The 20,320-nt window shown below is 40.0% G+C and overlaps 1 protein-coding gene across 1 annotated transcript in view; it reads left to right on the top strand.

Annotated features, from left to right (window-relative positions):
- The window catches only part of flrt1a (fibronectin leucine rich transmembrane protein 1a), a 57,086-nt gene that overhangs the window by 743 nt on the left and 36,023 nt on the right, over positions 1–20,320 (top strand). The window lies entirely within an intron of this gene.

Raw genomic sequence — 20,320 nt, forward strand, 5'->3', positions numbered from 1 at the left:
AGTGTTGGCGCAGGTCTGCGTGCATTATATAAAAAAAAAGAAGAAGAGGGAAATGGAGAGAAAAAAAAAAACAGCAGCAAAGCATCTAAGTTTACTGTTGAAATATTGAGATTTGTTTGCACTGTGCACCTATTTAATTAAAACGCAGGAGTCTAATGGCCGAGGATGAAAAACATTTTCCAGTAAAAATAAATAAATAAATAATAGCTTTAAAAAATGTGAATGTAGGCCCTAGTCCACCATTCAGGTTTTGTGTGTGAAGATTCTGGGCTGAAGTTGGTCAGGTGAGTTCGAGACAACCCTCGTCCCCAACCCCCACCCCCACCAGCTTACATTCATTGACTCATCTGGAGAGAATGACTGCATATATTTTCCTGCGGCAGGGCCTCCTGCCATGTATGCCCATTAAAATGCCATTAATTGGTAAAACAGCTGAAATCAACACAGCACGCCATGAATCTAAACACCTAAAATGGAAATCTGTTGTGGTTCAGAGCATCACACGGACCGCACTCACTGACAGATGAAAAATATTCAGCCAGTAAGCAAAGAGTCGGATTCAAAACGCTCCTGCGTCGTGTACGTTTCATTATTTGTCACATTCCATATAAATGTACCGTAAAGGGATAGTTCAGGGTTTTTTGAAGCGTGATTGTATGAGGTATTGACATGTTGTCATCACAAAGTTTGCCGCTGTCCCTTCTGTGAGCCAAACACTTGGCAGAATTAGGGGGACAGAATTAGAACGAGGTTTTAGCCACTTTACAATCGATTAATCGAATACAATTCACACCTGCTTAAGTCTATGATATCTTAAGAATACGTTCGCCACTTTATCTCACCGCTAAACATATGTTTCCAATTCGTAACAGAACACCTTCCTGCTCCAAATTCCACAGAGAAAAAATTTAGTTATTTATATTTTTGAGCTTAGTGGGGGGGCACAGGAAGTTGCTGGTGTACCACAGCCTTGTTTGATAAGATTGTGTCACCTAGTTGCATCCAAATAAGGGATTTTAACTCCCTTTAACACCGTCCGTATCGCAGACAACACGTCTGTGCAGACGCACTTTGCATTACCGTAACTATGCAAAATTCCAAATTCCAATTTTCTGAAAGCTGAGAAGTTGCAAGTCAAAGACAACATGTGGTTATTATGGTAGTTTCACTCACGCTGTTGCAAGAAGCTGGCGAGTCATTGTCTTTGTCAACAGAGAGGAGAGATTTGGGGAAAACGCCTCTTTTTGGACTTTGAGACAAAAACTCAAGAACATTTTGTTCTATAGTGTTCAAATTCAACATCTAACACACACAATCTGAGGCTTCAGTGTTAAACACTGAAGTCACAATTCTTTTAACTTACTGATGGAGATGGCAGTGGATTAATAATTTCTGTGTGCTGTGATGCAAAATTGCAGATTTTCTCTCTGGAGTTTGGCACGGCGACTATGGTTAACAAACTTCAGTTTCCAGCCTGAAAAGGCCAACTATAACAGTGAGAGAAAGCAGCAAACTCGTAGATATTATAGACTAGTGCAGACATACAGTATCTGTTTATTTCCTTCAGTCCCTGCTGGCAGCCATGTTAATCGTGAGAGCGGGTGTCCAGCTATCAGACAGATTTATGGAAACTCTATCCTAAATTATCAGTGTTTTAAGTTAGCAGCTTTTTGGAGATCCAAGAACATAATCTAATTTATGTGATAATTCCACATGTTACTTATCAGGACGACGCTTCATACCGGTGCACTTACCAGAGGCGAAACAAATCGGCAACATGTGACTCATGAATTAGGAACTGCAGAGGATTGAGACGTGCCTGCTGTAATAACTTCATCTAACCTGTGCCGATGGCACACAGGCGATAGACAAACAGATGGCACTTCATCTTTTGCAAGTTGGAAGAGACATTTCTTGGATGGGCTTCCCTCTGAGTCGCTGGCACCAAGGCCTGCTTTTGGCAGTAATGAGGGAGGCCATGGTCAACGGCCTGATTACACCGCTCTGTCTCCTGACTTAGCCACACCTTTTGAAAGGAAGCAGTGGAAATAGTCCAGTTTCACTGTAGCCGTGGTGCTGATGCTGCAGCATGTTGCTTAATTGATTTGCTTGGCTTCAGGATACATCACTAGATATATACGGGGGGGCGGATAACCAACAATCACAAAAAGGCTGGGTTCGGATGACCAACTACATTCAAATCCAGTTTAAATCTGATTAGTTATAGATCGGATTTGACAGTTCACATTCATAACTACAGGTTGCTGTCATCTGAATGCAACATTTCAAACTTGCGCGTGTGTGTGCAGTAATATCTTTTTTGCACGCATCATCAACAACAAAGGAAAACCTCATATTTGTGGTTTAGGGAAATTTAGCAATAAAAGCTATTGCATCAAATGTGTGGGTGAGATTTAGCTCTGGAGGACAACACTTTCATTTTACTGTTGTTTGATTTTGCTGTGCTGCAGATCGATGACATCAGTGTTCAGCGCACGTGTATTGGTAGTAACTGAATATAGCGGCAGGGGTTGTGACACCAAATACACCAGACTCCCCTGTATAATATTGAGATCTTAGACATTTTCTTGCCAAATGTTGGAGATTAATGCAAGTTTTGGGGATTTTTAAGTCTTTTTAATTGATCTACAGTTTAGCATTGTTAGGTTTGATTCTTGTGTCGGACGTCGCGTTCGTGACCTCTTCCTGTGGCAGCACTCTGACCAATCAGTGGCCGGCAGTCTGACGACGTCACGCCTAGTATCGGTTCAGCTCGCTTGAAAAAAGTACCAGGTGGCGCGCCGAGTCGAGTCGTGCTTGGACCATGTTGTGGAAAAGCCACATTACTGTCCGTTACATCGTCACCCATCTTTTTCACATTGTAGAGCAGAATGTCGTTTTCTACAGAGCAAGTCGTCTGGCTTTCTTAACGTCTCTGTTGAGAGTTGCACATGCGCTGGAACGAATAGTGAGAGGTGACGGCACACGCACAAATGTGACGACTGACAACTGAGTCAGCGGATGTGTTATGTATGTTGAAGAACGAGAAATGCTTTGGTGTTGATTCTCCGCCCGGGACGGTTTAGCATAACATGTCATCATCGTTGTCTTCTTCTGATGGCCCTGGTGTATTTAGTGACAAGTTGCAACCCTAATGCTGATATGACCATGATCCAGTTGCATGGCCACATATTGGATATACTGTGTATCCTTTGTACGAGCACATACTGAAGTGACACAAATCTGATTTGATGGAATTGACGAATGGATTTCTGCGTCCACACCCACCTGAAAACATTGCATCCTACTGACAAAAAGACCTTCTGCATCTCCAGGCTAACAACACAAATTAATATAGGGAGTATGTGTGCATATCATGGTCTCTGTCTTGGTTTTGATCCTGTAGTTGAAGTTGAAACCCAGACTACCACATGAAGGACTATGATTTGTTTGTCTCCTTTTTAATTGCCCGTCAGTGATCAGTCCTGTTAGCTTTCTAAATGTTTCACTTGTTAACAGCATAGCCAGGTACAGATAGAGCTATGATCTATCCGAGCAGCATTGTTAATTACTTTATTGCATTAAAGAGAAGCATTTAAAATCCGGATATTGTATCGGAAGATTAATGCCTTTCGTGAGGAGCTTTGTAATGAGCAGGATAATGTATAGGCAGTCATTTGTTGTTGCCTTTCACCTTGGGGCTTACTTTCAGTAATGACCAGCTTGCTGTAAGTGTGCTACACTTGGCAACCTGTAGCAGATCACAGGCTGTGGTTGTTGCTGCTGGGTGAAAAGCCAGTGCCACATCATTAGTGCTCACTCCAGTCGCCCGTAAATGCAAGGTAATATTTCTCACTGACATTTGACTCATTGACGTTATTGACATTTGACTAATGTCCATATAATTTTGTCCTGATCTTTGACTAATTCGTTTCAGCCCATCAAATTACCTGATGTTATTTATTTATTTGTTTATTTATTTTTTAATGCAGAAATCATTCAAAAGAGGTAGAAATAAAGAAATGGTACAAGGCCGCAACAGTTAATCGAATAATCAATTATTAATCGATTACTAAATTGAACTAGTGCTTCAACTAACATTTCATAATCGATGAATCTGTCGGTTATTTTTCCGATTAATCAAGTAATTGTTTGGTCCATAAAATGCTTTTAAATTTTTGCAATGGGGATGTTCTCAAACGTCTTGTTTTGGCCACAAACCAAAAATTGTTTTAATGATTTCTTTGTTATATGGAGCAAAGAAAACAGAAAATATTCACATTCAACAAATTAGAGAAACTAATTGAATTATTAAAAAAAAAAAACACTCAACCCAATTTAATAGATCAAAATATTTGACAAATAATTTAGTAATCGAGTAATTGTTTCAGCCCTAAATTGAACATCAACTATTTAGATTAATTTGTTTCTGTGTTGTTGTTTTTTTAGCTTCTTAATTGTGAATGCGTTCATTAAAACTTAATCATTTTTGGTTTCACACAAAACAAGACTAATTTCAAGGTTTGGGAATCACCAATCAACATTTTTCAACATTTTTCAGAAATTTCATCAACTAATTGATTAATGGAGAAAATAATCATCAGATTAATTGACGATGAAAAGAAGTAGTTGCAGCCCTGACGTGGTGCAGGAAAGATTCAACATGGACAACGGGCAAACTAAAAGATCAGATGGCCACAGATCTGCAGTGTCACTGCCTCCTTTATTCCTGAGACGTCACGTCATGCTGCAAAACAACCTGCCACGATCAGATAGAAATGATGCAGCTTCAGTCCAAACCACACCGACTGCCCTCGGCTGCAGTACGTCTTACTTGTGCTGGGAGTCGGTGAACTTCCTGTCTATAAAACACAACAGCAAAGCTATTATATTCATGACAGCTCAGTCATTAGAGGAGTGACACCCCTTGCACTACACATTGTTGCCATTACAGCTGCAGAAAAAAAAAAAGGTTGGTTTGCTGTGTTTTCGTGGTGTAGGTGGAAACCTGTCAGAGCAGACTGGAAGTGGACTGGAACAGGATTAAAACATCTCATTAAAATGATCCTGAATAATGTGATGGAAAGCACCTATAGTCGCTGTTGACTGATTGTTGGGTGCGAGTGCACAGCAGTATCACTCACTGTTATTATCAATGCCACAGTGGTAAATAACACATTAAGGAAATGAACGAGCGCTATTTATTCTTCAAGCCATGAGCTTTTATGACATGCAGGCCACCGCGAGCTTTGTTGTTGGCCTTGTTGACGCAAAATTGTGATTTTACATCTGTTAAAGTCTGTCACCTTTGGCATTGTGAGTGGAATGACGTGAAGTGTTACTCATAGCATGAATTAGCGTTAGACTCCTGCTATTGCTTACGTGTAAAGGGAGGTCACGTTGAACACTTGAACAGTAAAATGTTTACTTATTTTAAACTTGCATACATTTCTTCCAGTATTTTGTAAGACAATGAGAAATAATCACATACGACCATTATAGCAATGCTAAAACAAATGTGATGGTGAGAGTGTTGCATATTAGGTTTGTCATCAGAGCTTGCAGCATTTTCAGTGGATGTACTGTGTACAGTGTTTTTCAGGAATAACATTTTTATGTAAGCCACTTTCTGTTTGTAGCAACAGGGACAGACACGCTGCCCCTTCTCTTCTCCATAGTGTCAGAGGAGAGGACGGTGATGGGAGGGATTTCTGGAGCCAGTGTGGCCTTTGGTGTTGGTGTCCTTGCTCCCAGCCTGAGCTGAGCTGGACAAACTCCATCTCTGTCCATAGCCACGAGTTAATTAGTTGTACATTTGCAGGGTAAACAGCACGTTGAACTACTGCTGACAAAACTGAGTTGCACTGGATCTGTGTGTTATCGTCGGCTGGCAAAGAGACTGTGGAGAGTAGGGCTGAACAATGTGTCCCGTTTTTTTTTCTGCTACATATTGCAATGGCAATTATATTTGTGTTATAATATGAGTCCAGTTTTAGTGGAGTATTTTTCCAATATGTGTATTACGTTTTCTAATTCACATAGAGGATTGAATAATTGATTTGCAGCCTTTGCAATTGACTAATTTGATTTAAAAAAAACAACAAAAAAAACTACACAAATCATTCAGCCCAACAATGAAAGTGACAGGACTTGTTGTTTCTCTACCTCCTTTTTAGGCCAATCTCTACTGACAACATCCATAATATGTTTTAAATTCCTGGACGTGGAAATAACCACACTGCATCATCTCATTTGTGTTCCATTTTGAGCGCCATTAGAGTGTTTTATTGGAGACGAGTTGGCAGTGCCATCTCTGGTGGATTTATCCAGACATTTGTTGTAAGCTTCTTGCAGTGCTGTGAAGCAGACGCCTCAGTTTTATGAGTGCTGTTTGTCTGTCAGACTGGGAATGGCAATATTGGTGCGCGGAAACCAACCCAAATCCTTCCAAAGCAAATAAAGCAAATGGACTGAACACCGTTTTCAGTTGCTCCTTAATTGCCGCTGATTGCTTTGATGTTGATTTGAAAATATGCTATGATTGATATTCACTGCATAGCAGGATTGGTCAAAATTATAACTTAAACACGATCATGTTGTGCAGCAGTTAAAGTCATCCTCTCTTGGCACTGTTCCTGCATCCTGCTCTGTAATTGGATGTTGGGTGAACGGCCTCTAAAACATTTATAAAAAGCAGAAATACAATGTAGTCGAGCAGAGGCTGAAAAAAACCCAGTAATCACTAAAGAATATAACGCCATGTTCAGACTGCGGGGAAATTTATTTCTCAAATTGGTTCTTTTCAGGCACTTCAACATGTTTTAAGACCTTTTTAATACCTCTTAGAATGAAGTTTAATGCCAGCTGCATTTCCAACTGCACTAACAGTTTGAAGGACACAGTGGAGGATTCGTGTCCTCTACTGTCAGTAGATGTCCTGATCCAGTCCATCATCCAACCACAAATAATATCATCTCTCACAACTGTTTCAGCAGCAGTGATGGTGTCAGTCATGCTGTTGGTTTCATCCTGTGTTTCTGCTGTGTGTAGCTGGCCATTCTCAACTCGTCAACACTTAGTCGAACGTACGTATTTTAGTGTTCTAAGGTGAATTTTAAGGGCCTTTTTTTTCAGATATTTCAAGGGCATATTGCCCCCGGGCCCTCACTAATTTGTGACTAATTTTCTGTCCAAAGCAAATCTCAATAAAATGTAGAAAATCAGATTCTTTATTGTTTCAGACCAGATTTATTTCAGGTAGCATTATTTCAATACAAATGGGGTCGGCTGTTGCCTCAGCCCGTTGCAAAGAGTGATGTGGCGTTGACGCAGGTCCGTGCTTTGATGGTTCCACTCGCATTAGACTCCCGTTGTTGTTTTTCAGCCTATAGCTAATCAAGACGTGTGTGAAGGAGTGGTGGAGCTGATCTGACAAGTCTGTGGGTGTACATCTGACGAAACATCTGAGAAGCGCCCGTTTTCTAGCCTCCTGTCTCTCCAACAGCCAGTACAGTGCGGAGACGTCGAGCCAAACAGATTATGAGCTTTTGTCAGTATGCAAAAGACGACTTGAGGTTCAAGCTCGCCGTCTATAAATGTGAATCTATAAGCCGGTGCAGGTGCAAAGATGAGAGACTGACTATTTCGTGATATTACTAAAAAAGAGCAGGCAGGAGCTGCATTTCCTCCCCTGTTATGCCTCAGTGTGTGCAGTGCATATCTTCCCCCTGATTACATCAGCCCTGATGCTGATACAACCATTTACTGTGGTTTGAGGATAAAGAAATATAGCCTCCTGCATTAATTTTGTCTGTTTGAGTGCATTGCGTTATCAGCCATCTTGACAGAAATGAACCCACATTATGCCGCGGCCTTTTCAAAACAGAGTGCTGGTTCAGCGCTGTTGAGTAACAGACCTGCTTCAGCGTCGACGTGCATGCAGAGTGACCTTTTTTTTTTCTTTTTTTTTTTCTTCTCCACAGATGAAAGCTCTGTGCGGATAAAAGCCCCGTGAGCATGTGAGGGTCATCACTGCATTGCCATTGTTCCAATATTTGGCTTTACTTCTAAAAGTGGTATCCTGGAGTCTCTAAATTGAATGTTGAATAATAATAGTTGTGGGAACAGACATGAATAGCTCGAAGCTGCCTGTGTGAGTGTACTGAGCTGGAAAAAAAAAAAAAGAAAAAAAAAATCCCAATTTGTCTGTCTCAAAAGAGCCTTTGCTGCTTTTACCACAGGCAGAGTTACACTTCTTTTGTTCATCACTTACTTGGTGGTTGCACATTTGTTGAACTTTGCTCTTTACCTTCATTTATCTGCTGCAAATTATACTCACTTTGTTTACAATTGAACAGTTTTAAGAGACAAATGTCTTCTCAAACTTTCGATGTAGCCCTAAATATTTGTTGTGTGTGTGTTTTCACGAGTTAATGCTGTATTCCTGGTTGAAAGGTCGAGTCTTTGTCACATTTGTGGTGAACGCCCCCTGGGATGGAGGTTTTAACTGACAGCAAACCCACTAAGGCTCAGTCCTAATGTCCCCCTTAAACCCTTAAGCCCTGGATCCTCCTGGACTTTAATGAAGTCATCTGCTAAGTGCCTGAGTGCCGGGGGCTGCACGAGCTCCACATTATATTAATAGGAATAAGCTTTATGTGCCATATTACTTCACCAAAAAAAAGTGGCATCATTTGGCAACATTGGGACCTTTTTTGATTTGATGATTCCTTCGACTTAAAGATACAATACGTAACATTTCTTAGTTAATATCGAATATCTTCCAATACTCTTTAAATCCACAGAAATCCATATTTTCTTTCAAGGAAGTGACCATGTCAGTTTGGTTGCCAGTAAATGACTTCATGCACTTTACTGTCCGTGCTATAACTTTCAGGGCAAACTCCCTTGAGTCGCATCGATAGATTTTCATCAGCTGTGGTGCTGGACAACAGTTCCCATGATCCCACGCTGCTTCCTGTTGTCATCTAACTCGACCTTGTCCTTTTGTTTATACTTTGCAGTAGAGACTGTAATGTATACGTAACAAAATAATCTTGATAACCTTGCAATCATCCCATTGGAAATGTTTTAGGACCTTTTTAAGCTGAATTGCTGTATCAAGTAATTGTAAATTATAACATAGAAATCGAGAAAATATCATAGCATAATAATCCTGTAGCTATATAAAGTTGTTTTGTTATGATTGTTATTTGTATGTATTATTTTAAAAATAAGACATTGAAAACAACCGAGACCTAAAAAAAAATAAAAGGCTAAGCAGCTGGCAGCTGATGGTGGCTAACCTTTTATTATGGCCAGGGTTCTAAATGAGACATGAAGGGAGCGTCTTGAGGCCCAGTGCTATTGACATTTGTAGACACTAAAGTGTTTAAATCCAGCTGATGTCCATGAACGTGTCCTCTAATGATTTACTGATCCCCCCCGTGTACTGCGTAAATCACATACATCAGTGTCCAGTGAAAAGTCTACGTTTGTTTTATTAGTAACGAAGTGGTGTCTGACATTTTGTTGACACATTATACACTCATTTTCAAATATTGTTAGAATCAGTCAAGATTCAGAGACCTGCCTGACTGTAAACTGGTGTCTTGGCCGAAGCAATTAAATATTAATGTTCCCCATGAGGTGGAATATGAGCAAGTAGTATCTGCACGTGTGCTGCACCGTTGTGTAACATGAAAGGCTTTGAGAAATCTTTTAATCTCTACTGCTGTAGAGAAAAGAATACTTCATATTAAATCAAATGTACAATATGTGCTGATATTCAGTGTTTTCAACCAGAAAAAACCTCTTGCTCTCATGCTGCTGACAATTTTACTGTCGGGGAAACTAAGCCACAAACTGTCTGTGTGCAGCGCTGTGAGGGTACTGAAGGTTGATTGATTGTCGCGAAGTCAGAGAGAGACGTCATTACATTTGTCATTTATGTGACACACATGCAAGCTTTCTTGTAAACAGGCTCTTCCCTTTTCTGCTGTTGATCAGTAAAGGTAGTTAGCTGGTGAAAGCAGCTCGAATGATTATTTTATATTAGCAATTCAAATGGATCATTTTCTCCATTAATCAATCCGTTGTTTGTCTTATCTTATTTAATTTAAATGGTGACAAGTATCAATTGGCGTGTTCATATTCCAAACATCCTCAAATGTATTCTTTTGCTATTATGTTTTGTATTTTCACCGTTTGGTTGCAGTTTAAGTGCTTAGTGTATGAACACGGTGCTGTCATGGCATTCAAACACACACCTTAACAATGCATTCATAGTGAGGACACTCATAGACATAAATCATTCCCTAACCTCAACCATCACAACTGAATGACTAACCCTAAACGTCGTTCTCCGTTACTTCTCCTCAGCGTGGGCGGGGTCGCCATAGCACGGATGCACGAAACTGCGGTGACATCGTTTTATACGTGACGCAAACACAAAAACTAGTGACAAGCAAAACAGTTCGGTGTACTAAAACGGTAGAGTTGGTTAATTAAAATGATTTGTTCAGTACTGAACTGAAATATGGCTGAAAAGGTTGTGATTCGGCTCACAATCGCCAGCTTTCGTCTAAATACACCAGACTCCTCTGTCAAATATTGAGATTTTAGAAATGTCCTCACTAAATGTTAGAGATTGTTGAAACTACAGGGTTTCTAAAATCTGGTTGAACTTATGTACAGTTCAGCATTGTTCGATATGGTTCTTGTGTCGGACGTCGCACTCGTGGCTCTTCCAATCAGTAGCCGGCAGTCTGTTGACGTCACATTTTAGTATCGGCTCAGCTCGCTTGGGACCTCGTCAAGGCAGGTGCCAAAAAAAGCACCAGGTACTATCGCTAATGGAAAAGCAAAATAAAAAAATAAAAAATTAAAAAAATGAGAAGGACTGTACGATGGAAAAGTACAGATTTTTTGGTCCTCACAAAGATACCCATAAAAAGAACATCTGCTGGAGACCTGCAATGTTTCTTCAAGATCGTTTGAGTGAATACGGTATGATTCATGGATATAAAACGATTCCTACGTCGTGGCACAGGAAACAATCAGGAGATTGTTCAAAATATTGGATCCCCAGGGGGTGCAATTAAGGCGCCAGAATACGAAAGCGAATTGCAAACAGCTTCCGTATCCTTTTTAAATATTATGTTAGGTGAATCTTTGGGAAAATAGTCGCTTTATTTCAGCTAACCAGCAAACGAAAGGCAGTAGTCTAGGAGTAGATGCAGTCACTCTCAGTGAACGGTAAACCACGGATAAAGCACATTGACAGTTTTTATATCGTTAAAGTGTTTGAGGAGTTAGGACTCTGAGTTAGGATGTTGAGCCATATTTTATACGTGTCTAAAAAATATTGAACAGGGGACTAAAGAGAAAATTTTGTCGGCGATTCTTTTCTAACGTCAATACTGCTCAGGTTTTAGCCCCTAAATGGATTGGTTAAAAACACTCCAGAATCCATTAAGTTACTGTTCATACAGCAGTGGATTTTGTTTGAATTTGAGTGTTTTACTAAATGTTGCAGATAGAAGAAACCACCAATATTCATCCATTTGGATTTTCACTGTGTGTTTTTAATCAGCTTTTTTTTTTCCCGGTGTGATCATTTGGGGCCTGTGTTTGTCTAATTAGCGAGAGGAAAAACTAATTGTAATCCCAAAAAGAGATTCCTTTTTTTTTGTTCATTTTTCACCATATGAGGAGCTTCACTATGTGCAGAGGAGATTTATTTTTCCTCCTATTCAGTCCTAATTAGTTCGAGGAGACCTCTAATGAATACTGCAACAAGCAACTGTGGGTAAACCTGTTCTCTGCACACAAAGCAGAATCAACGTATGCATAAAATAGACTTCCACGTTGTGTAAGGTCATTTCAAACCCCGGGGAGCTCTCATTTGGCCTAATGAATTAAGAATTGCTGCGTTATGGTGCATTAATGGAAAATTTCCATCAGCATGAGAAACGGTTTGTGGAGTTTTTCTCCGTATCACGCTCACCATCTCTCCTTCTACCCCCCTCCTCAGTATTGTTTCTCTCGATTGCCCTCTGTTCTTTTCAGCTGCCACATTTCTTTTTGTAATCATCGCAGAGACAAATGAGAAACAAGTGAGAGAGAAAGAAAGCCTTTGGGCTTGTCCTCACATCATCACTCCCATTACTCCCCTCCGCCTCCTCCTCCTCCTCCTCTCTCTATCCTCCATCTTTCTGTCTTCCTGAGTGACAGCTGGCAGCCAGTAGGGTACATTGGGCCATGCCAACGCGAGTGCAGATTTTTGCCAACTGACTTGAGAAAAGACACATTTGAACGTGACTGACTCGTGCGTGCAGTCTCCTACGGCTGCTCTGTGTTTTTCCTTCTTTCCTCAAACACAACACATGCAGCACACATGACACTCCCTACTGCCCACTGAGCTCTGTGGTCATCAAATCACGCAACAGTGCGCTCGCACGCGGCCTGCGAATGAATCTCATCGGGATGAGCTTGGAAGCCGAGGCCACACAGGCAGCGAGCCGCCATGAAGTCAAGACAGTGAAGGGTTAGCATTTAGCGTGTGGGGAATTAAGTAGGAAAGAAATGTTAAATTTAGATTATTTTGTTGCACTAAAACAACCTGACATCCATTCCCAATATTTTACCATGTTCGCCTGCTTCTGAAGCCACTTGCTTGTTTTTCTGTTCCAGCTGGAGCAGTAATTATAGTCCTCTTTGTTGCTCCTGTGGCTTTTTTCCTCCCTTTATCTCTCTCTCCTGAGAGAAGCGAGCGGTGCTTTGCCTTTAAATTTGGGAGCTTTGCAGCACACAGCAAAAGGAAGACATTTCCAGTAATGACTCTGCAATATGCAAACATCACCTTTTATTTTACACACGGCGTGCGCTGTCCCCTCCTCCCTCGCCTGTACAAAAACACATTTGGACGTTTAGAAATGTCTCGCCTTATGCTACACGCACCACAGCTGAGCTGATGCATGAAGGAGCTGTTTGTAAGAAATGTATTGTTTTAAGTAAAAGACAATGGCCATGTGTCATGGAGATTAAGGAAAAATCTCATTGTGATACTGGCTTCACATAAAAATAGTACAGCCGGTTTATTCACAATTAAAATTTTCATTTTAAGCAGAATTATGCAGGACGATTTTTTACCCTAATTTAGCAGCTTTGTAGATAGTGTGATGTCAAATGGCTTTAGTTTGGGGGCTGTATCCACTCCTCCCACTCCACCGTCTGTTAGCAGAAACCCAGCCTTGCAAGACCAGAATCAGGAGGTCTCGCACAGTCCTGGGTCTCGCGAGTAACACAAATTGCTTCATGACACTACACACACACAAACGCACACGGACACCCTAGCCAGGTACAGGCTATAAGAGCAAGGCAGCACTAGTGTTCATCATGACTGAGCCAGCAAAAAAGGAGCAGAGAAAAGGAAGACAAAAGGGCTTGTCTGACCAAGTGAGGGGCCACACACACACACACACACACACACACAAGTAAACATTGGACTGCCTTCTTTGGAATGGGCGAGAATTGAAAAACACAGGAGCATGCCAAGAGGTTGTCGACCGGCATGGACCTGGCTCCATTGTGTTCGACTGCTTCATTGAAAACAAATGCACATGGCCAGGAGAGTGGAATGGAGGGTGGGAACGTCGGTGAGTTTTTAGTGAGGATAAGAATGGTACACGATGGATGGATGTTTGCGGTGGTGTCTTAAAAATAAGTAGGGAAAAAAAGGCAAAAACTCCCCCGAGCAGACTTTGCAAATTGTGTTCATGTCTTGGTTTGTTCCACCGTCCACCAAATAATGCAGAGTTTGACACTTGCATTGCTTCTACACAGCGAGCTGCAGCCGTGGGTCAGAATTGCAGAATGTTACCAAACCTAAAAAGGCCTCGGTGTGGATGGTTGGGTCGTTTGATCAGTACATTGCTACATGAGATAAAAATGTATATCAAGATGTCACTTGATTGTGGTGTTGGACAAAAGACCGACACTGGGTCGTCTTTGGACCTTTGCTGACAACTTGACACCTTGTATTGTGCCTTCAGTGAATGCTACGATGGGATTTCAAGTGATTCATATATATATATATATATATATATATATATATATATATATCTATCGTAAATATATGGGGTTTATTGCTGAGACGTGGTGTTGAAAAACAGGTGCAGCAGCTACCAAGATTATTCTTTTATTCTTTATCAAATATTTTGTTTTCATGAATACTCCAGTTTTTTCCCCCTTTTCATTTCTCTAACCCAAATGGAAAGTGACATTTAGGTCAAGGTCTCTCATTGATGCAGACCAAGTAGCAGCACTGCAAAATCCAAGATCGGGCTAGTGCTTTGTGGAGGCAAGATTGGTGATTTCTGCTATAATATTTGGTGGTACAAGGGTCACTGATTGCAAAGAGAAAATGACAAGATGTAAGAAATACAAATACACACACTATATATGTATATCTGTGTGTAATCTGGGATTATTGTAGCATGAGGCGCTTCATGCAAGAATTGGGGGGGGTGGGGGGGTGGAATCAGACGAAACACAAGGCTCAGACTTGAACCCTGAGGGATAAAATGAGGCAGGTCAGTGATGAAAAATGAAAAAAGAGGTTTGTTTTGTTTTGAAGAAAAAGTCGCCTGGAAACACGAAGTCGTTCATGTACATTTCTATATGACTGATATTTGTGTGTTTGTTGTTAATAGCTGTTGCGTGAGCATAGTAACTCTGACATTAGCTAAGACATGAACGACACGGCAGTCACCTCCAAACTCGATGCACTTGCATCCAGTTCATAGTGGTGAATTTCTATAAACGTGACAATTGTGAATGAAAGGTTTTTAAAACCTTTTTAAAAACCTTTTAAAGGTTGTCAAAACCTGGAAATGATGATGTTCTTTCTCAAAAAATGATTCAGTTTAACGATTTCTTTCTTACATGGAGCAAAGAAACCAGAACATATTCACATTTGCTGAAGTTTGAAAATGCTCAAACCGTCTTTTGATTGATTATCAAAATAGTTGACAAGCCTGAAAAAAAGAAAAGAGAAAAATCTATAGTAACCTACTATGGTCACACCTACTGTAAATGCAATTTAAAGTGTCCAATTAACCTCTGCATGTTTTTGGACGTATGAGAGGAAACCGGAGAACCCGGAGGAGAACCCACACACACACACACACACACACACACACGGAGAGAACATCCAAACTGTCATAGCAATGATCGTAATCGTTTTGGTCAGAATAATCGCAACATGACATTTTCAAATTGCCCCACGCCTGCAAATGAGACGCATCTGCGTCGTGCTGGAGATGTGACAAACTGCTCAATGACACATGAAGGGAGATTGGAGTTGTTCGATGGCACAGGACGGATATGAGATCTGCAAATGTTCATCAGGAAATGAATCCACAAATATTTTGACGACTGATGAATGAATGGGTAACTGTTCAGGTTCCAGATTTTCAAATGTGATTATTTGTATCAGTCAAGGGCCGCACCAATTAATTAATAATTTACTAAATTAACTTTTTTATAATCAATTCATTGGTTTGAATGTTTTTTTAAATCGATTTTTCAGCTTGCATGTGAATATTTACAAAGAAATCATGAAAACTGATCCAATGTTGGTTTGTGGACTAAACAGAAACTTTTGAAAACCACTGGTCAACATTTTTCAACATTTTCATTTTATTTTACCAAGTGATTATTCGATGAATTGAGAAAAATAATCAACACGTTAATAAACCTATGAGCTGTAACATTATCTTTTTCAGTAAAGTGAAATACTACACTAGTATACTAGTACTAAAATAGCATATTTTAATATGAAGAAGTCCATCGTGTCTGTCATTTCTACCATGCTGCTGGTTAGTTTAGTTATCTGTGTACAGATGCCATCCATTTATTCCATTTTGTAGCAGCTCGAGCGTCTGTAACAGCCCGAATGCAGCTTGTGATTTTATTCCGACAATATAAGAATTGAGATGGTGTGTACTCCGACCAGAGCGACGCGTTCTGTACTCGCACTGATTGTTCACGCTGGCCCTTTTATAGTCATTTAAGTCCCGCTTAGGTTTCAGCGGTCACTGGGACTCCTTTTTTACGAGACCACTGATCAATCAGTCCCGTAATTCAATCCCTCAGTCAATCATGTTTGAATGAATAATTCACAAACCATCACAGAAGGCAGGAGTGAAATGGCTCGCGAGGAAGGCGCCGCCCTTAAACTGCAAGGAGACCTGAATGGAATCAATCCAACATGAAACCAGATACAAACGAAGATGTACGGAATGAACGCGCATTGCCGCGCGCTGAGTTCAGACACGAACAGAGAACTCCGGCGCGACTCTGATCGAATCCAGAAGCTTGTATGTGATCATCATGTGAAAAATGGCAGGTTAAAGTGTCTCAGTTTTCTAAAGCACCAGGAGTAAACGTCACTCATCATGATGACCTTTAGCTCTATAGTGCACTGACCATGTCGTTTCATCAACTGGAGACACTCCACTCCTCCTGCCATGGCTCTACTATGGATGGATGATTTGAAGGACAAAGATGTTCATTTTCCCCAAAGTCCCAATTTTCATCCGCGACAGTTGTCCGAAAAATAAATAAGTCTCACTGTTTTTACAACATTTTTAGCCTTTTATGTTGTATTTTATTTGCCGATTGTTGACACCTTCTGATCCAGGCCAAAGACGACCAATTACAGTACATAAATATTTACAATTGAGAAATAATTTTTTATGTTGCACACTGGATGGTAGGGCTGCACGTATAACCTCTCTAAATAACCAATTATTTGATTACAAATTATTTTGACATAATATTATTATAATCATTTATTGTGAACTGAATTTTCTGTTGTGAAAATGATCAGTTGGACTGTCTAAATAACCTATTTTGCAGCTTTACTGTATGGATGCATTAATGGGAAACACGATATAAGCAACATTAGTTTTTCTAAGCACATTACTACAACAACTTTGCCTGTAGGAACGCATTAACTTCACATAAGTTTTGCATACAATTATTCCAGCTGTATTTTCCCTGTGATTTTATTGCCTCCCATTTTTGTGCTTGTGTGCAGTCAGCTAAGATAATTGCTGTGTTATGACAAAAAGAAGAAGAAAAAAAATCCGTTGTGTCTGTGTGAGTCCAGACCATAAAAGCAATCTGAAGCTGTTCTACCACCTACATTGGGTCAGATTTCAGCAACACATCAGGCACTCGCAGTCTGGACGCCCCGGTCAGAGCGCAGTAACCGGCAGCACGCACAGATGGGGCCCAGATGGACAGGTTTACTCAGTCTGATTTCCTTTCCCTTCTTCCTGCCACCGAGCTCTCCTCCTCTCCCTATGCTCCAGGCTTTGTGCCTTGTGAAATCAAGTGTGATGATCAATTGCGCTGAAAATTTTCTCGGATGGTTTAAAATGGCGTTCTCGAAAGCCCAGAATTGCTTCCTGAATTTTTTAACTTTCCCCGTGTGCACAAAGAAAAATGACTGCCCTTTATGGAACCGCCATAAGCAGTTGGTTGTTAATACCATGTTTAATATTACAGAAGAGGCCTGTTGAATATACACATACAGTACAATAGGTTTTATAATGTATGAGCTTTTTAGAAAATTGCATCACACAATTTCATACAAGAGTCTGTTTTTTTTTTTAAACCTGTAAATCATGAGCTCTTGACCCATCTGTGAGACCTTCGTTTGTATTTTTACAGAGTCACTTATCAGTCATATGGATCATTTCCAGGAACGCACCCCTTTCTTAGAACAAAAGAAATGAATTGTTGGGTGTAAAAAAAATGCCAGGAAAACATAAAATGCCCTGACATTGAAGTTATTGGCTTTGTGACGATGGAGGGAGTTTATGGCAGTAAGCGTTTCTGCAGCTCACAGGAGACAAAGGAAGCTAATCTCACTTAGAATGGTAAAATATGCTATATAGCTAATGAAGTATTATACTGTGGTCAATGAGCTAGAGGCACTGCAGAGCGCCTACGCAGTGTGTGTGTGTGTGGGGGGGTTTGTTTTTCAGGAGGTTGCAGGGATAGTGCTGCTGCCATCAAGCAGCAAAGTCTTTCAAGGGAGAGTGAGCATACGTTGAGATGGAGATAGAGAGAGAGAGAGACCCATTAAGAAAAAGAAGGGAAGTAATCCAAGAAAAAGCATATCAGGGCTTTTTCTTTTTTGCCACACTACATTATGACAAATTTCACATGGATGTTTCTTCAAATGACCTTTTCTTCAAATTACCTTTGGTAAAAAAAAAAAAAAAATGGACTGGGTGTGACCCCGCCTTTCGCCCGATGTCAGCTGAGATTGGCACAGCACCGCCCCCCGCGACCCTCATGTGGAGGATAAAGCGGTAGACGATGGATGGATCCAGGAAAGCATTGTGCCCACACACTCGTCGTTACGGAAGCCCTCAGGACTTCCGCGGAACGATCGTCCAATCGCAGACGAGATTCACCAGTGCGCCACACGTTCGGCTTCTCTGTACCGTAATTCCTAAACGGTTGAATAACTGCCAGATATTGAACGTTAAAGTCATCTTGGAAAACGGGGCAGAAGCACTCACACTATCGAAATAAATCCAGACGGCCTGATTATCATGACGGTCATAAGAGGGTTTAAAGGTTTTTTTTGTTGAAGTGTGGTTGTTCTCGGAGTCAGCAGCACTGATGTCTGAGACGCGAATGCTCACTCTTATTGCATACATGGCTGCCAGTGGAGACGCAAGGAAAAACAGATTTTAGTCTCTTAACTAAGGGCTCACCAAATAGAATCTAAGTCCGTTTAAGTCTGTGATGTCTTGGGGGTATGTTTGCCCCTTAATCTCCATGTATTACAGCCTTTTTAAACTGGATACTGAAGTATCCTGAAGACACTCACTCTCTCTGTCTCTCTCAAAGTCCATCGGGACCACGACTTTCTTCACAAGCAAGTTTCAATGTGTTATTTTGTGACTTCAGTGTTTGAACTCCTGTGTTCGTATACTGTAACCCAAACTTCCTAACTGAGGCAGCAGCAGTAGACTATAGGAACTTCTGTGTGTCCACAAGCTAGAAAAACAAAAACAGTTCCCAGTCAGAAAAGGCTGTCACAAATTACATCTGGACTTTTGCTTAGTTTACCCATATAAGGGCTAGAAATGTTTCCAGAATACTTAGAACATTGAAAATCTGACAGTTAATATAATTGACTGCATGTTAAAAGAGTGTATTAACAGTTTTAATGAAGACAAACACAATTACATTACATACAAAAACATTGCAATAGTACATGAACAAGAGAGTTTGCATGTTAAATGTGAAATTTGAACAGCGTAGAATATATTTATAATAAGTCTTTTTCTCTCAATGTGCAAAAATAGGCCAAGAAAATGGAAACCGTAATAACAACAGGTGAAACTTCTCAGCTTTCAGAAACCGTTGGAATATTATGATAGCACAAACCAATTCGGGATTACAGTAATGCAAAGTGTGCTGGCCCAAACCCCTGTGCTGGTGATATGCTCCGTGTTAAAGAGTTTTAAAGGCTAAATATCCGAAAAATCTTAAAAAAAATAAATAAATACATATAATCAACAAGATTGTTAACAAACAGAATTTAAAACTGAAAGAGAAAAAGCCCCACCCACTTAAAATCCCTTCCATGTGACATTGTAACCAGCAGTGATTCATATACATAACAATGGTTACGGGGAAAGTGGAAGGAATACTTGAACAAAAATAAAGGAAACGTATGGTCTGTAGCAAAGACAACATACAGTTGTGTAAATTGGGCAATGTGTTGATCGACGGTACTCAAATTTGAAATGAATAGCACTGAACGCAAAGACATGTAAATCATTTAGATTTTAGACATTTTAAAAACCCTTCTAGACTCCGTGTAAAACTGAGTTTAATGACTGATCCAGGAGCAGGAACTGCTCCTATTTTTAGACTTGGACATCAATAAATAAGACTCGCTCATATCCAACAAAGACTGCACCACTGAACACAAAGACATGAATATCTGTACCGATATTTCAATTACAGCACTGTCTGTGTGTATGTATTATGTATAAATATACAGTATGTATGTATGTATGTATGTATATATATATATATATATATATGTGTATGTATGTGTATATATGTATACATATATATATATATATATATATATATATTTATATATATATATATATATATATATATATATATATATATATATATATATATATATATATATATATATATATATATACATACATATGTACATGTAGTGTATAGATATGTTTAACATTACAGA

This window comes from Solea senegalensis, linkage group LG13 (assembly GCF_019176455.1).
Source record: "Solea senegalensis isolate Sse05_10M linkage group LG13, IFAPA_SoseM_1, whole genome shotgun sequence".
Classification (NCBI taxonomy): domain Eukaryota; kingdom Metazoa; phylum Chordata; class Actinopteri; order Pleuronectiformes; family Soleidae; genus Solea; species Solea senegalensis.